This window comes from Coenobita brevimanus, chromosome 51 (assembly GCF_032717465.1).
Source record: "Coenobita brevimanus isolate Jiangsu-jjx chromosome 51, ASM3271746v2, whole genome shotgun sequence".
Classification (NCBI taxonomy): Eukaryota; Metazoa; Arthropoda; class Malacostraca; order Decapoda; family Coenobitidae; genus Coenobita; species Coenobita brevimanus.
This window is the reverse complement of record NC_137004.1, coordinates 24,318,814-24,336,525: the sequence shown is the minus strand read 5'-3', so window position 1 is coordinate 24,336,525 and position 17,712 is coordinate 24,318,814. Positions and strand designations below refer to the sequence as shown.

General features: G+C 40.5%; 1 non-coding gene across 1 annotated transcript; it reads right to left on the bottom strand.

Moving 5' to 3' along the window:
• Positions 1–12,665: 12,665 nt before the first annotated feature.
• On the bottom strand, positions 12,666–12,737 carry TRNAA-UGC (transfer RNA alanine (anticodon UGC)). The gene has a single exon. It is a non-coding gene; the product is annotated as a tRNA-Ala (tRNA).
• Positions 12,738–17,712: the final 4,975 nt, after the last annotated feature.

Genomic DNA, 17,712 nt, shown 5'->3' with positions numbered 1-17,712 from the left:
TGAAACCCTCTGCTCGCACGCTGACGGGAATGCTGTATGCTGGGTTCTTCGGCCTGGGCATCACCATCTTGCCCGGAATCGCATACTTTCTCAGGAACTGGCGGCACCTAGAGCTGGCAATAGGGCTCTCGTCATCAATACTGGTCGCTTATTACTGGTATGTGGGTTGCCTTTTTTAACCACCCCATTAAGACAAAATAATGATTAATCACCCATTTAGATTAGGTTGTTCTGGGTGTGTGATGCCCCACTGGTTCTCCAACTCGTTTATGGCTAGAGATATGAAAGGGGTCGAAGCAAGAGATGGATATAAAACTGGTAATAATGGGTGAGGGATGAAGTATTTCTGATAAATGGAAATGGTACTCAGTTGTATGCTGAATGTGATGGGTAACAAATGGCTGGTAGATCTGAGTAGAAGACATGTGTTTGATAACAATAATAGACAAGAAGCAGATGGAACAAGGAGTGAACCGGAATCTGTGCCAGACATAATAACCTTAGATCTGCCCTTGCCTTGGCTCAGACTTAACCCTAATATCCTACAATAAGCATTCTTGGTAAATTTGCGGAATTACACCCAGCAAACAGACACTGAAATTACTATCCTCGCCAGTAAGTTTATGCATTTCCAAGCAGTTTCTCTTCTATAAATATCCGTTGGAAATTTTTTTTTTTTATGTACGTAGTAAATCTTGTTCCTATCTCTGCCCGTTCCCGCATCTGATATACTATAATTCTCGGGGAGGGGGAGGGGGAGGTGCAGTCAAAACTGGGGAAAGAATTTAGATGAAACTTGACAGGATCGTTGGAATATGGTTTCAGATGGGCTAGTTTCAGTTTCATGTCAATTGATATATTGTAAAGGGGTGTTTTAGCCCTTAATAATTGTCCCCATTGGTGTTACAGTACACGCATGTGGAAGAGGCTGCGGGGCATTTCCGTGAAGTTTTTCATTCGTCTTTGGAGAGAGAGAGAGAGAGAGAGAGAGAGAGAGAGATAGATTGAGTCTATTTCTACCTCCAGTGTCTGTTATTTCATAGATGTTACAAACAGGCGATCTTATTCAGCAGAAAATGGTAGTGGATGTGGTGGTGGTGGTGGTGGTGGTAACGATGATGGTGATGGTGGTAGCTGTGATGATGATGGTGGTGGTGGTGTGAGCTGTGTTGGTGGTGGCGTTGTGACCTGTGTTGGTGATGGTAGTGGTAGCTGTGGTGGTGGTGGTGGCTGTGATGGTGATGGTGGTGATGGTAAGAGTGGTTGTAGGGGTAGCTGTGATGGTGGCGGTGGTGGTAGCTGTAATGATGGTGGTATCTGTGATGATGATGATGATGATGGTGGTGGTGATGGTGGAGGTAGCCGTGATGATGATGGTGGTGGTAGTGGTAGCTTTGGTGGTGGTGGTGGTGGTAGCTGTGGTGGTGGTGGTGTGGTGGTAGCTGTTCAGAAACTGCTGTCATTTGGTCATGTACTCTGCAGCCCACTCGGCCCGCAAAGCATTTGCCCTACAGCGAAGCCTGGTTCAGAGACGGCTGTAATTTGGACAAGTGCCTGTGACACCAGACTATTAAGGACTAATAAATACTGGAAGCTAGATTACAATGACGATAATGTTGATGATGACGATTGTTTTACTATTGCTGGGATTGCAATGTGATAATACGCATATAAACGATTGCTTAAATTAGTCACAGTGGTAGTAGTACTCTTTGTAGTAGGAGAAGGAGTAGTAGTAGTTGTTGTTGTTGTAGAAACAGTCGTAGTCGTAGTCCTAGCAGCAGCAGCAGTAGTAGCTGCAATATACTGTAGTTGTGCCTGTAACAAGAGTATTTTGCAGTTCTTCATCCCCTCAAAAAAAGTTCGAACTGTTGCGGATAGAGCAATCCATCGTGCCGTGCCGTAAAAAAATTGGTGATGGAAAAAGGGAAATGCCACAACACTAAATCTATACACTGGGACGACATCACTCTCATGCCACACAGGACCATTCCAGCATTTTTGACATCTGATTCCTGAAAAAAAAAAAGAAAAATCATTCTAACCCCGGACACTAGATTGTCAAGTACTTCATTCAGTTTTCTATCTATCTATCTCTCTGCCTATATCTCTCAGCTTAAATATATATATATATATATATATATATATATATATATATATATATATATATATATATATATATATATATATATATATATATATATATATATCCGTTCTTTCGGGATGGCGCACCTGACCATGAGTTTTCGGACATGCAGATGATGCAGTGGTAGTCCGGTATTCATAAAGGATCGTAACCATTTTATTTAACGATAATCAAGTCTTCATTGCAGCCATTATCACAGTTCGTAATGTTTGTATCCGTAGATTGTAATATTAATAATCACTGTTTAATCATTAAGTGCTGGGTACGTGAAAGAGTGAAGATATGTATTTACAGGCAGTCATATACACACTATACACTTGGAGAGTTTATGAAAATTGCTCTAATTTTGCTGCATGCTTTAGGATCCCCCCCTTGTATTACCATAACATCTTCAGTATACGAGTATTCGTGCTGCTGCCGCACTGTATTACTCCACTAGACAAGATCTTTCGCGATGAAAGGGTTAGAAGCTGGTCTCTTCAGTTTAATGACGTCGTGTTTAGTCGTCTACTACATTCCTGTTGTGCAGAACTTTTAACGGCCCTCTCGCGTTGTAAGGATAAGTACAGTACGTGTGTTTGGTGGCCTGGGAGGATTCGGCATAACTTTGGCATATGATAGGTAACTGAATTATATGCAGAAAAAATGGTACATCAGTATTGGTCGGTCCAGTTCTTATCCATTGAAGTGCTGCAGTTACTGATTTTATGGACGAGTTTGAGGAAGATGATTTTTGCTCGTGTATTATCGGCATTGGTAGCTCGCTAACGGTTAAGACTGGGCCCATGTTGATCCAGCAGTTTTTTACTTAAATTTTCCTCATCAATCATTCCCCAAAGATATGCCTTTTCCTACTGGGATACTCTAATATATATATATATATATATATATATATATATATATATATATATATATATATATATATATATATATATATATATATATGTATATCTGTTACATGAATGAAAGACTACTACCCAGATATCCTCCCCAGTTGCAGAGGGTTTTTATAGAATCTTTAAAAGAAACAGAAAAGTTAATGTAACTACATAAAAACCTCTCCTGACGACAGTGGACTTGGTTATAGCTACTGTCCTTCATCTTATCAGTCCATTCTGTCTCTCACCTTTCCTGTCTCTTCACTACTAATACCGATCAACTTCTCGACCATCATTACAGCAAACTACCAATTTCTATTAAATGTGTCGGGATGGGTGGAATGCAAGCCTCTCTTCTCCCTGTCAGCGCAGGGATATGTCGACCAAACATTCAGCAAGTAGCCTCGTCCTTTCAGGGGGAATGAATGGGAGTTATATTGTACCTGGATGTCCTATCTCCTCTGATTGTTTCCACTGAGATGGAAGATTCGTACTGCTGCTTCTTCTCTCTCTCTCTCTCTCTCTCTCTCTCTCTCTCTCTCTCTCTCTCTCTCTCTCTCTCTCTCTCTCTCTCTCTCTCTCTCTCTCTCTCTCTCGTGACTTTAATGTGTGCTGAATTAGAGTCATGGCTATGCTGAAGATGTTTGTTTAATTTTCCATTTCACTGAGCATGCTTTGATTAATTCTCCGTTTGCAGTGTTTTTCCTTACGTTCTAAATCTTGCCTCACCCTTTCCTTCCTTGATTGAGAAAACAGGTCACAGTCATGATGGTGAGGAGGAGGAGGAAGAGGAGGAGGAGAATGTTTCCATGATATTAAATTTTCCTCTTTCGTATCATTGATATGCTGTCCTTGTAAATCCCCGCCATCTCCACTCCATTGGGTCCTATCAGAATTCCCTTTCGTGTTTCTCTTTCTCATCATAAGAGAGAGAGAGAGAGAGAGAGAGAGAGAGTAATCCCCGTAATAAAGCAGACAGTATCAATCATCCTAATTTATTACCCTGTTTAAATTATTGTCTTGTCATCGTCTTCATATACTCTCCAGTTTGAATCAGTTGCATCATTATCGCAGCCTTGTAAATTTTGTTCCCTTCCTCATTATTCTGACTTAGTGTCCAATATGAATCTTCCCTTCATGATATGCTTGTCACTTTTCCCCTGTAGCTTTCTGCCTCAATCAAAAAAAGACAAATTTTCATGTTTCTCATCATATTAGCTTACTATCCATCATCATCGTCTTCTCTCCGTCCTGAATACAATTCATCATAAATATTTGCCTGTTTTCATTTTGTTACTGATATAAATCATTGTATATTGATAACCATACCATCACACTATCCATTGCAAATCTTCATCGCATCATCAACCTTGCCTGTTATTCATTTTGAATCTGTCTCTTTCTCATCATTCTAGATTACTGTCGATTTAACTCTTCGCTTGCGCGTCATCCTACCGTACTACTACCTACATATAATCTTTAATCCTGTCGTCACTTTAGTTTACTGTCAAACATACAGAATGTCCAGAAAACTGTGTTTGGTTTAAAAAAAAAAAATGTAAACGGCTAAGTATATTGATGTGCATTTTTACGTGGATAACTTTTGGAGTTTATTATATTTCCCATTCCATTTTATTTTATTTTATTTTTTTATTTTGTTTTCTCGACTCTAATTGCTTCATCTAATTATGTTAAGCAGTTTGCGTGCCGTAAATTTTAGTAATCCCAGCAGAACTGTCCGCCTTTCCACACACACTGTGTATCTTCTTCTTCTGCTCATGCTGTTCTTGTCTCTCTTCATCCGTAGGATTCTGCCCGAGTCCCCGCGGTGGTTAGCATCTAGGGACCGATGTGAGGAGGCTGTGAAAATCCTAAAGGACATCGCACGGACGAATAAAAAGACCCTTCCCCCCGATCACGTCCTCCTCAAGCTGGTGTCCAGGGCGTATCGCAAGGTCAGCACTTTATTACTGTTATTGGTATTATTATTATTATTATTATTATTATTATTATTATTATTATTATTCTCGAGTTTTGCCCCATGAGAAGCGTAGGAGCCCGGGGCTAGGCAAGTTGGTCCTGACATTTAAGATGAGAGTGACCAGTCTCACTTATCCCTGAGTGGCATTACGTGAGCAATAAACCCGACCACCTCTAGGATAGAAATTATTATTTTTATTATTATTATTATTATTAAGGATTGGGCCGGAGGAATAGAAATGTGTTACGTATGTCTAAACCGTACTTTAACCTAACTCAAAAATACCTTTAACATCCAGTAAGGAAAAGGGGAATTTGGGTGTGTTTTTTTTTTATACTAGGACGAAGGAACCAAAGCATACAAACCCGGAAGATTGTTCCCCGTAAGAAAAACAAAAACAAAATAACAGAGCCAAAGTCAAGATCTTACTCGTTTCGTTATCTTTATCCTGTAGTTGTTTTATCGTTTCATTATTTCCAAGATGAATCTACTTTCTTGAGTTCTTCAACTTCTTTATATACATATATATATATATATATATATATATATATATATATATATATATATATATATATATTTATATATATATATATATATATATATATATATATATATATATATAAAATATATATATATATATATATATATATATATATATATATATATATATATATATATATAATGACACCGGTTCTTAGGTTGTATACTATGTCAAGTTTTCGATTGTCTTAATCCTGTATTTATTTTGTCGTGTTGCACCTGTATCGTATGTTTAGTCTGTAAGTTCTTTGTTTAAATTTTGCGGTATTATTTTCGCGTTTTGTCTTTATCCTTTATATATTTACTCTTCTATTTTTATCCTGTATTTATTTTACCTGGTGTTTGTTTTTATTTTATAATTATTTTATCGGTTCTTCGTCTTTATCATTTTCTTATTTACTCATCATTGTTTTGTAATTTTTTTTCATTTAGCGGTTCTACATCTAAATTTTTCATTTTATTTTGCTCATTGTTTTTTTCCTGCATTCATTTCCTCGGATCTTTTCTTATGCTATATATATTCTTACTGTTCTTTATCTCTTTTTTTCTTCTTTTGTTTAGTTTGATCATAATTGTATATTGATTTTCTCGGTTCTTCACATTTATCCTGTTTATAATTATTTTCTTCTTAGTTCCTAAATTGTGTTTATGTTCTCAGATATTTTTTTCTTTATCCTGTATATATTTCCCTGTCTGCCAACCACCTGCTTCCTTTTTTCATTAACAATCAATACTTGAGGCCGTCTCGGATTTTGCGTTGTCATATTTTTATTAATTATCTTTCCTTTTTTTTTCTGCATATGTTGCCTTTGTTCCTCTAATGTCTTCCATCGGTTCTGATCCTTTCGTCTGTATTAATTTGCTTGGTCCCCTGAATTTATCCGTTACCTATTTGTTGAAAAAGTTTCAGATCAAATCATGGCTTTGTTTTATGAAGTTAACAATTACTTTTATAAATGAGTCGCATCCGGATCTGCTCCCTGGTATACCAAACCCGGACATATATATATATATATATATATATATATATACCTTTGATGATGGCTTACTTATCCTGGAGAGAAGGATAAAGAAAAGCGGATTTTGACAATGATTCCATTCCATTTCCTGTGACACGCAGAAGGATCTGACAGTGAATGTGATCAAAGGCAGAAATACGAATTGCTCTCTCTCTCTCTCTCTCTCTCTCTCCGTTTTTAACTATAGTTAAAAGCCAGGGTATCACTAAATTATTCCTCACAGTTTTTCATTAACAAGTTGAGCATAAGGAACAATCGTTGGAGTCACCTCTCACTTCCTCTTTGTTCTTCTTTTCCTTAGTGAACAAAATAACAGCAAGGGCAAGAACAGGTTCAGCCCGAGAACGTCATTTTCCTCTTGTTTTAGCCAACGTCAGACTGTTTTAATCAACTAAGCAGACGCCCACAAAGAGAAGGGGATAAAGAAGGTCGTATCTAATCCCCCAAAATCTAAACGTCTCTTAAAAATCCTAATTCAGCTACAGACGTCATCATAGTAAGTGTTTCTCGCTCATCACTTTTCATTCCCTGTTTTTGGTGCAATTTTTCACTGGTGTGCAAAGACAAAATTATTTCCGTGTTGTGTTGTAATGCGACAGACAGATTTTTTTTTTTTTTTTTTTTTTTTTTTGAGGGAGACTAATTCACAGACAGACAGACAGACAACAGTATACGCTCACTGATAAGCACATTTTGAAAGCTAAATGGACAGAAACGATTGAATCCAGTAATATCCAGCTAAAATCAGATATATATTTAGACACAAGACTCGTTGTGGCATAAAGAACGCGTGAAGTTATTATTATGCAGATTTTACGGTACGTTAAATGAAGCAGATGATATTTATTTTGCTTATGACTATGATGAATTATAAATAAATGCTTTATGAACGAGGCTTTGCAAGATTATGAAGTCCTTTTGTTTGACAGGTGAAATGCGATATGAGGCAAATAAAAAAGTGAGATTCAGAAATAAGAGAAGCCCCATCGGAAATTCGTAGAGAGAGAGAGAGAGGGAGAACGTTAACAGAAATGATCATGAAATAAATGAGGAATAAAGATGGATTCATAGGTAATGGAACGAGCGGTTTGAAGTCCTTTAATCGAAAAAGAGTTACATGGCAGGTAATGGCACGATGAAAGGAAAAAATAAGAATCCCAAGGGGGAAAAAAGGAGCCTAGTGGGATATCAAAAGAGAAGAAACAGAAAATAAAATAAATTAAGAGAAGATTAGGATCCAAAGATGAGAAGATGAAAGGTCAACAGAAACGACCATAAAACAAATTATGAAAAATTAGGACCTAGATATGAGAGAACGAGGCTTACCGGAAATTGATAGAGAAAAAAGCCACAGAAAGAAAAGAAGAAAAAAACAGGTAAGAGTGTAGCCTCGTTGGAATAAGTTTGGAGAGAAAGCATCAGCAGATGCTGCCATAAAGTTAATGACGAAAAGTTAAGCTAAAGAACATTGTCGGAAATTAATCAAAAGAGAGATTAACCGCGTCATGAGAAGTGTCCATAAAATAATAGAAACAAGAAGGAGCAGTCAGAGAAAGCATTATCGACCCCTACAGTTGGTACAATGATCCAAAGACCGAGGACTTGACTTTGCCCTGTGCCCTTGACTTTTGATGGCCCTCATTGAGCACAGTCCGTCTTCGACCGGTGATCCCATTATAAAGAAATAGGCGTCTCGCCACAAGTGGGACGTGGCCAAGAGGTTTATTCTGTATTTTCTCACTCCAACGTTTGGCTCGTTGTCTTCGGTCATTTCGTTTATAAAGGCTTCAACGTGCTTGCATGCTTCTGCTTCGGTCACCTAATGGCGGCCCTTCACACTGCTCGATCTCTAGCAGCCTCTCTCATCCATAGTTGGAATGAATTAAAGGTGGAAACAGACCATAGGTCCCGCCCGCACAGCCCACGCCGAGATGAAGGGAACGGAGACAACCCGATCTCAATCCCGGCCGAAAGCTGTGCTGACGGATGCCTCCCCACGCCTCCCCTCATGTACGTCACTACGCAGCAGGGGCGAAGTTTCCCGGCCGCATGCCCATGTTGGTGTCAACCTTTGTATTGAAGTTAGGTACTGTACAATGTTTGCTATGTAAAGTGCGTGTAGTATAGTGTACAGTTGAAAGTTATAGAATGTGTTTGGGAGAATATGCTGGCCTTACCGACACTGAAAAATGTCGGCAAAGGGGGATAGTCAGGAGTTGGTCCTGACAACCAGTAAAACAGAAGCTTCGGCCCTCCGTAACACCACTTTCCCATCCCCCTCGGGAGCACCGCCTTGATCGGGTGGAACTACAGCCTATTTCCTTTTTTAGGTAATGACTGATACCACTGGAAGGCAATTATCACGACAGTTTTAGAAAACATGATATGCCATGATTGACCTAACAGATGAGAAAAAAAAAATAATGTTTTGTTGTTGTATTCTTGCATAGCGGAAATTATTTTGGCGTTTTCTGCTATGTTTGGTTCTTTGAGGGGAAAAGTCTGGTACCGTATTCTTTCTTTTGCAGATCTCTTAAATGGAGATTTCATAGTGCATAGTTGTTTCTTAGTGTCTCTCCTATAAATATTTCCATGTTTGTTCTTTCTAACAAGCATGGTGTGTTTCTTATATTCTTGCCAGTTTAACCGGATGGTGTGTGGATTTAGGAGAGCCTTCATCTTTTCTCTCCCATCGTCTTACTCGTTGGTTAAATCTTAGTTGAATTACTCTTTTTTTTCCCAGCAAATAACGTGGTCATGGGCCAACAGGCCTCCTGTTATCTTTACTTCCTATGCACCCCTATTACCACCCGACTCCCGTGCCACCAGACTGCCCCTCCCATGACCTGTCTCACCTATCACCTCCCGACTCCCCCACCGCCACCCGACTCCCCCACTGCCACCCGACTTCCCCACTGCCACCCGACTGCCTCTTCCATTACCTGACTCCTGCCACCACCCGACTCACCCACCACACAATGACTGCTGTCCCTCCCATCACCTGACCCCCCGCCCCTCGAGAAGCCACGGAGAACTCGTTAGCAGGGGGACAGAAATGGTGAGCTCGCCCTTAGCAGCAGGGCAGCGAAACTTTATGACGGCCGTATTATCATAACCGACACGCCCCTGCTGCGTGACACACTTTTTTATGTATTTTAACCTTCGTTCCACCAGACAATATTATTCAACTCTGGAGAGACTTTTTAATTGGAGAAGTTAGTAGACATAGCCCTCATTATTTCTCCTCTTCTGGGTCTTCATTCCAAGTTCAGCAAATTCATCGGAAGGTAAAAAGAATAAAGAAAAATCACAGGGCATCGTGGGGATGATGAAGCTCTCATAGCAGTCTTCTTCACCAGTACATTTTTCGCATAATGGCAAGTTGATATCCTCTCGTACGCTGTGTGTGTAAACAGTGTCCATGTTAACCGTATTACCATCTGTGAAGGCATTATATTACTCAGGCTGCCACAAGACGATATCGCTTATCTAAGAGAATACCTAGTGGTCAGCTTGTGCAAGACACTCCCGTATTTTCCTTACTTTATCAAATATTCTGATTTAACCTGAATAAGAAAATATCAGCGAAAGGGAAACAGAGCTTAAGTAACGAGAGAGAGAGAGAGAGAGATAGAGAGAGAGAACATAACTGACGTATGATATGGCTTGGGAGGAGGTGTTATGGAACCTGATGGCCGCACCACGAAAAACCGGCCCATGTTGTCGTCAGCCACATATCCATTTAAGCCACTGTGTTATGATTACCAGGCCTTATATTATTTTGGCGTAATTTAAAACCTATCATTATTACTTCCAGGCAATCATGTTCAACCTGGAATTGATCAATTGTTAATGGAGGAATGAATGCTGCATCTAACACACCTACTGTACAGTATAATTCTAAAAGTTTCTTCTATGCCGAATAAAATCATCTGGTGGACACACAGATACACACACACAAAGAAAGTCACATGCTTGAAAAGGTTAAGAATCTTCAGTATAGGGTTAGACTGAGACTCTTCTGTTAATACTGATAAAATTATGCACACTGTTACACAAGAACGTGGTCGACGAACGCGTTTGCTCCCTAATTTTATCGCTGTTGGATGTGGGGCTGGCCCTAATGAATGAGGGTGAGATTTGGAAGCTTCCTGTGTTGCTGTTAGCCGATGATACAGTATTGTTGAGTGAAGATGAATGGGAGTTGCAAGGTTTGGTGAATGAATTTGGGACAGTGTGTAGGAGGAGGAAGCTGAAAGTTAATGTAAACAAAAGTAAAGTTATGGTGTTTGAGAGGAATGAAATCACAGAGTGTGCATTGAGGTTGGATGGTGAGGATATGGAGAATGTGAGTGCATTCAAGTACTTGGGTAGTGTGATGAGTAAGGATGGAACTTTGGGGGATGAAGTACGTGAAAGGGTACAGCAGGGAAGGAAGGTTGTTGGTACACTGAAAGCAGTGATGAGAAATAGGGAGGTGAGTATGGAAGTTAAGAAGTCACTGCATGATGGTATTGTGATCCCTACCCTGACGTATGGTAGCGAGGCGTGGACCTTGCAAGAGGGGAACAAGTCAAGAGTGAGAGCAGTGGAAATGAGTTACTTGAGAGGAGCATGTGGAGTGACGTGGAGGGACAGGTTGACGAATGAAGAAGTGAAGGAACGTTGTGGGGTAGATGTGGATGTGGTTGAGAAGATTAGGAGAAATACACTGAGGTGGTTTGGACATGTGGAGAGAATGGAGAATGAAAGACTGACTAAGAGGGTGTATGTAAGTGAGGTGGAGGGAGGGAGAGGGAGGGGTAGACCGAGGATGAGGTGGAGGGATGGAGTTGAGAGGTATATGAGGGAGGGGGGGGTGAGTTGGGGGGAGGGTAGTCAAATGGTGGGTGACAGAGTGACTTGGAGGCGTTTTGTCTGTGGCCACCCTTTGCGGGATTAGGGCGTCAGGCTATAGATAGATAGATAGATAGATTCTTCCTCTTTATACATTTTTTCTTTGATTTTCTTCCGTTTTATAAATGTATCATATTTTTCCTCTCCACTCAAAGCCTTATCTAGGATGATGCTTAGCATTTCATTCTCGCTGTCGCTAAACTGACTGACCGTCGGGTAGACCTATCGCTATTGCTTTACCCCAGGCTTATCTCGGTGTGAACCCAGTGGACTGCAGGCTGCAGTTATCCTTCTCTTGCAGTCCACCTTCCAACTTTTGGGGGGATAGAGAGTGAGTTGGAAGCAGGTGCGCCACCATTCTATTGCTACCACTACGGGAAGGCGTCTCTCTCCAGCACGGGAGCCTGTCGAAGCGAATGAGTTAATTAGGACTGTACGTAACGTCTCCAGTTCCAAAAGTTTCTCGGCCTTTCACTCCGATGACGTATTTTTCTATTTTGCATCTGCAGGACGATTTTATACAACATGAGGACATCCAGCGGTAAAGAGGTTACTGAAACCAGCGCCTGTTAGGCCTATATCCATGCTGCGGTGGATAACATTGTCTGAAGATAGCAGGAATAAAACAGTGTCACTAAGCTGAAGGGGATGAATTTGAATAACATCGCCTAAAGGTGACAAGGATGTAGTGAAAATACTCCATGCTAGTGAAGTTTTTATTTTTTATTTATTTATTTTTTTATTATTTTTTTTTTACTTATTGCTTTTTCTAAATTTCTTTAGAAGGTAGAAAGAGCAACGGATCGAATGAGCCTCTCCGCTTCGTCAGGCTTCAGCTTCAGGTCGATTGAAATCATCTGATGATAGTTAAAATGAGAAAGACATCCGTTATGAAGTTTATGGATGTAAAGACATCCGTTATGAAGTTTATGGATGTAAAGACATCCGTTATGAAGTTTATGGATGTAAAGACATCCGTTATGAAGTTTATGGATGTAAAGACATCCGTTATGAAGTTTATGGATGTGAGTCTTTTCATTTTACTGACAAGTCTTACTAAAGTCAGTCTGAGGCGGAGACAGAAGTGTTTCTGGGTGTCAATCTTCTCATTTTATTGCCAATTCTAACTAAAGTTAGTCTGAGAGGGGGAGACAGAAGTAGACCAACTGGGCCTCTCCACACTGTCAACCTCTTCTTAGAAGATCTGGAGGTGCCGGGGATCGAACCCGGGGCCTTTCACATGCAAAGCGAACGCTCTACCACTGAGCTACACCCCCGATATTGCAAGTGCGAAAAATAACTATATATTCCTTTCCAGTTGTTATATACGATTATATACGTGTTAACCCTTTCAGTGTCAGAATTTCCAACTAACGAAGACGATTTTAGTCATCTGAGCGTAAATCACAGAGGTCTGGGAGAACAAATACAGTCACTGCTAAACTTTCGTGGTCGGAAGAACCCTTAACTTAGCATTATATTCCAGCAAATGACAGACGATGTTATTTATCTCAGCGAGTCAAAGGAACCTAAGACAGCCTTCCACTACACTGTATCCCCTTCCCCTACTTGTCTCCAGAACAGTCTACACAGTTTTGGAGAGACTTACGAAGTAGAGAGGTTAGCGTAGGTGTAATGGCCTGTACTGATACCTGCACCACGAGAGGTTCTCTTAAGTTAAAGAAAAGTATTACCGTACGTTACTTTGAACAAAATAAGAAATCCTCAGGTAGAAGAGTAAAGAAAAATTTAATTATCAGTATTCGTAGATTTTCATATATTAACAACTTTCCACACTTTTTTTTTTTTTTTTTGGAGGAAGGTTGGGTTTGTTTTTTGTTTATTCTTGCTACCTCCAGACGATTTTGCTAATTATGCGAGAACCCTATAAAGTGATGAGGTTAAAAACAGTCTACATGAACGTGTTAATAACTCTCTCTCTCTCTCTCTCTCTCTCTCTCTCTCTCTCTCTCTCTCTCTCTCTCTTTCTCTCTTTCTCTCTCTGCTGAGTAAATCTCCTGAAGGTAAGAAGTATATGACAATTATCGGCATGGATTCGTTATGAAAGATAGCAGTCAGTATTTTTTGACAAGAAGAAATAGTCCCACGTAACTTAATTTTGATTGGTGGAAAGATATACCAGTTTCGAGATAGACTGAATCCTTAAGGAGAGAGAGAGAGAGAGAGAGAGAGAGAAATAAGAAGCTTTGCCTCACCCTTCCGACAACTACACCTTGTTAGGAAGGAGCTCTAATAAGGGTACATATGCTGCCTGGAGATTAAAGGGCTGTTTCCTGTGAGTCCCGCTGAGAAGGGGGGAAAATCCTAAACATTTTCCAAGATATTACTGTCACTAAAAGAGCATGAGTTCATAAGGAAATATATATTGTTATTCATACTGCAGAGTTATATAATTATGGTGATCGGTATATTTTCGTCCCTTTGCCTCACCTGGAAGCATTCTGAGTGTTGCGGGGACGGCTTAGTCTGCTGTTATGAAGAGCGCAGAGATTATGGCCACCGCTGACAACTAGAGCAGCAGCACAAATCACTCTCCACTCATTACAGTTTGGCGAGACCATGATGAGAACTAGTTGATCACACCGTGTATATGTCACCGAAAAAATGCATATACTCTTGCAAGTGCACATTATCGATACTTTATCTAACCTGGTTCGAAAAAAAGAAAAATGGAAATAAGTGCTTGTTGCAATTTTTTTCCTAGAATAAAACCTACAAATCAGTTAAACATGAAGAACAAATGAAGCCTCTTTCTTGTACCAGTAACTAATTCAGGTGCTTTACCTAATGTTTTCGAGTTTGTTTTAGTAGTTGTGTGAATCATTCTTATATTAGTTAGTTATTACAGTAATTTTTTTTCCCAGGATCGCACAAACTTAAACCCAGTGGACTGAAGAAATCTGGCCATTGCTCCGAGCGTTCCTAGATATCTTTTTTGGTAGTTAAGTTGAAATGTCATTTATGAGAGAGGTATATTTAGCGAGTATATGAATTATGGTGTGGGAAGCGGCATAGCACTGAGGGAAAAGTGGGATGTATGTGAGTTATATTTATTTTGCCTGGTTGCTGGTAAGAGAGACGGGATTACATTGATGGCAGAATGGGTTACGTATGGGTTATACTTTGTATCGGTATCAGTGATTTAAGGAGGTGGTGGTCATGTCGCAGTATGGTAGGTTATCAGGAATGCAGCAGTAACTCCGTATAGTACATTAGCATAGCCATTTACTCAGTACAGCACGTTTGTGCTCACCTGTCAAAGATCCGTAACCCCTATTAGCTCAGTTGACAGCCAGGTGGTGTCAGATTGGAGGGTTGACTGAACTTAGTAACCAAGCAAACTCATTCCTGTCTCATAACTAAGGCCGAGCGAATTTCATGCAATCACAAGTTATTTTCAGGTTGTGAAAATTATGCAGTTATGTCATGTAAAAGTAAGTGGACTGTAGCAGCGTAATACAGTAGAACAGCAAAGCCAGGTAGATTTGTTTATAGATGACCATGGTAGATCAACAGTAAGAAAATAACTCAATAACTTTTTTTTCAGAAACCCATTTGTAGTGAGGAAGCTGGTGACTCCAAAAAGCGCTGGTATTCTGCTGTTGCGGGGTGTCTTCACGGCCAGCTGACCCTGCTTCGAACCCGGGTACTATATTCACAAACCATTTTAAGCTTAACGTCTGCGTTAGCTTTCATGTTAGTACTTTCATCATCACTTTACAGCTTAACTAGAATCAGTGTTTGAATTGAAAAATGCTCATACATTTATCGGAATTATTGGTTAAAGTGTCCATAGAATTGGTTTTGTTATGCGTATCCCTTCAAGCATTTAACAAAATATCGTTTGGAGTTTGTAAGGGACAAATTTAAAGCGAATTCATAATGAAGGTGTAAATATCATTTCTGAATACTCGGGAGCATGTTCATAATTATTTTTTTATATTTCGTAGCACCTCCTTCTATTCGATTTACTTTTCCTGCGACATTTTTTATGGTCTTTTGCATCACTGAAGCAAACTATGTCGATATAAATAAAATGCATGTATTAATTATGGTTTAGTGTGCAAAAGTAATTCGCTTAGGAAAAGGTATTACGAAGCCTGCCATGCCATTGTTACGAAGCTTGCCATGCCATTCTGAGTACGGTCCCTGTCCAGGTGATGCGGCGTCGCACCCTCATCTCGTTCTTCCTGTGGTTCGCGGCGGCCAGCGTGTACTACGGCCTTATCTTCTCAGGCGCCAACATCAAGGCAGACCCCTTCCTTATGATCTTCATCTCCGGCCTGGTGGAGCTGCCATCATCCTGCGTCTTCGTACAAGTGTTGAACAAGTTAGCACTCATGGATCATAGTACATACATACATACAATACATACATACAACATACATGCATACATACATACGTACTTAGTATGAACTACATCCATACATGCATGCATCCATAATCATAGAAATACATTCATATCAAAGGCATCCATACATGCAGACATACAGACACATATGCATGCGTGCGTGCATACTTATCTATGTGTGGATATACACAGACCAACACAGGTGTATGCGTTTACAAACAAATAAATGTTCTTTATTTCATTCAGCTCTGATAAGCAGCAGTAAAAGACTCTTGACCACACACCATTAGATACACACCACACACCATTAGATACACACCACACATGCAAAAACACACCATTCAAAGCACACATCACACACGCAAAAGCACACCACTCTCACACAGCACACGCAAAAACACAACACTCACACACCGCACACGAAAAAGTACACCACTCTCACACCACACACGCAAAAGCATACCATTCACACACCGCACACGCAATAGCACACCACTCACACACCGCACACGCAATAGCACACCACTCACACACCACAAACGCAAAAGCACACCACGCACACACCACACACGCAAAAGCACACCACGCACACGCCACACACGCAAAAACACATCGATCGCTTGCGCCCCACACACGCAAAAACACACCATTCACACCACACACGCAAAAGCACATCACTCACACACCACACACACAAAAGCTCACCATACACACACCACACACGCAAAAGCACACAATTCACACACCACACACTCAATAAAACACCACTCACACACCACACACTCAATAAAACACCACTCACACATCACACGTAAAATCACACTATTCACACACCACACACGCAAAAGCACGCCATTCACACACAGCACTGGTAAAAGAACACCAGTCACACCAGTCACACCAGTCACACCACACACACCGCTCGCTGGTGCAGTGGTAACGCTCTCGCTTGCCAACTGGTGGACGGGAGTTCGCGCCTCGCTCAGGTTGCGAAAAGTTTCACTGACGAAGTGGGTGGTTACTGTCCCCCTTGAGCAAGGGGACGGGTGTGTGCGTGTGTGAAGGTCACAGCCTTGCCCTTAGATCGGACTATATGAGCTCTCAGCTCCCTTCCGGGTGGGTAAAAGCTGACGATCACGACCATCAAGTGATCCTGACCGACCCGGTGAATTACACGCAAAAGCACACCACTCACACACCACACACACAAAAGCACACTACTCAACCAAACGCGCAGTATTTCACGCACACATGAAAGCACGTCACAGCATACATAGCACACACATATTCACATACACCACCATCTCTCCTCGCGCGCACACACACACACACAGACACACACACACACACACACACACACACACACACACACACACACACACACACACACACACACACTCGAAGACTTCCCTTATATTCTTTGTAACTTAAATTATCTCCTTGCAGTTATTAACTTTGGATGGACTTTACAACACCCACTTGATAGTCTCCATGTCAACTCATGTATACAAATGAACAAGTACGTGTCTTCACAGACCCTTCATTTTGCTTAAAATTTTTACAAAACATTGTTTTCATACTGATTTTGAGATGTGATAAGGCAATGTGGGATGGTATACCTTACATAACTTTCTTTTGTTCATAGTATAAAAGATACTGTCTTGCGGTAGTACGTTTCTCTACCTTATTTTTTTTTATTGTAGTGTAGCACTCACTTTTAAATAAGGAACAGTCCTTTCGGTGGCAGTAACTTCTCTCAGCTGAAGAAAATCGTTTGGCATCAGCCAGAATAAAATACTTGGGTATGGCCATGACATCTATGGCTGGGGGTTTCCCCTCAGTCAAATATGGTGGTAATTGGACTAACACACCTTGGGAAG